This window comes from Echinops telfairi, unplaced genomic scaffold (assembly GCF_000313985.2).
Source record: "Echinops telfairi isolate 266 unplaced genomic scaffold, ASM31398v2 ScPeMD7_7453;HRSCAF=8491, whole genome shotgun sequence".
NCBI lineage: Eukaryota > Metazoa > Chordata > Mammalia > Afrosoricida > Tenrecidae > Echinops > Echinops telfairi.
In genome coordinates, this window is record NW_022111353.1 from 2,198,078 (window position 1) to 2,199,707 (window position 1,630).

A 1,630-nucleotide genomic window follows, 5' to 3' on the forward strand; every position below is an offset into this window, starting at 1 on the left:
AAACCCAAATCTTCAGAACTGGGCCAATAGGTAACATCACGTTAAATGGAGAAAAGATTGAAGCTGTCAAGATTTCTTCTTGCTTGGATCCACAATCAATGCCCATGGAAGCTGCAGTCAAGAGATCAAACAATGCACTGCATTTGGTAAATCTGCCTCACAAGACTTCTCAAAACAAGTTTTAGTAAATTATTTCATGTTCTTATTTACTTATTGTTTCATGTTTTAATTGTGTTGTGAAAATAATCTGAAATTAAAAAATTCACTTAATTTTGCTCTTCCTATTCAAAATTAGTATTTCATCTACAAGAAAATGTATGAAAACCATGACTTATTTAACAAATTTTAATGCAGAAAAAGTCATGTCTGGAAATAATCATGTCTTTACATCTATTGAGCTGTCAAAAAATATAAGGCAAGCAAGTTCTTAAATGTATTTCGAGCACAATAAATTCAAATTTTATTCAGTCAGCCTACATACTTTCACACATACTACAGCCTACAGCACCCATTTATAGAAGGGTTTGAAAGACAGCGCTCTACATAGTTTTGTCCTCTTTTCTCATCGCTGGATGACAAACGGTTAAACAAAATGACTTATTAGCTGCTTTTGAATCTGAAATTTGAGAAATTATCTATAATCAAAATATACATATCATATTTCTTTCAGCCTCTATCTGTTGCTAACTTTGCTGTTGTTGTTTTCAACACTACCTTATTGGGTTTTGATAACGCGTCAAGATTGGAATGGAGTCAGGTGTGCGTTCCTGAGGAATGCTAGATTTAGGAATTTGAAGCATGCATGTAACCATGCATACTGATTACATCATGCATGAGCTTTGTAAAGCTCCATTTAATTGTTTCTGGACATTGGCCTTGGTGTTTGTTTAATTTGTTTTAATGAACAAAACGAGGATTTTTCACTTAAATTTTTTGAAAATCTTAAAATGAAGTATATAATAAAGCACAAATTACTATGCAGATTGATATGATTCTGAGACTTATATAATAAAAATTTTTACACAAAAAGCATGTGTCTTTTGTTTGCCAGCTACACCTTTGTCTCCATACCTTTCCCTCAGGGCGTTTGCTGTACCATGACTTTGTTTCCCTCACATGTTGTGGTTAAGAACAGCATAACTTGATGAACAAATATGAATGGAGTTCAGTTGGCAAACAAATGCAGAAATTACATGGACAAACAGAGAAAGAGTAAGTTTTTTCATAAAAATATGATTTGATAAAATACCGGCAGATGAACATCTGACGTTGGAAGACACTTAGAACACAAGTGAGGAAGGATGGATGTTTTTAAAGTCGAGCCACTCACCAAAGTTGTTCGATAATGATGTAGTATAATGGACAAAAGGATATAGTTTTATTACATTTAGAATCAATAGATACAAATATCTATGTGAAAATATTGACTCTGTAAGGGTACAAAATATTTGAACAACTGAGTCATCCAATTCCTTGGGTTGAGGAAACATTTAAATATATTCATTTTTTCATTTGATCTCCCTTTGGATATACTTAGTGCTTGATTTGTGGTTTTTAAAATATTTTCTCTCTCTCTCTCTTTTCATTTTGAGGTTTATCTCTGTTGTATTTTGCCACCATTGGTAACCTT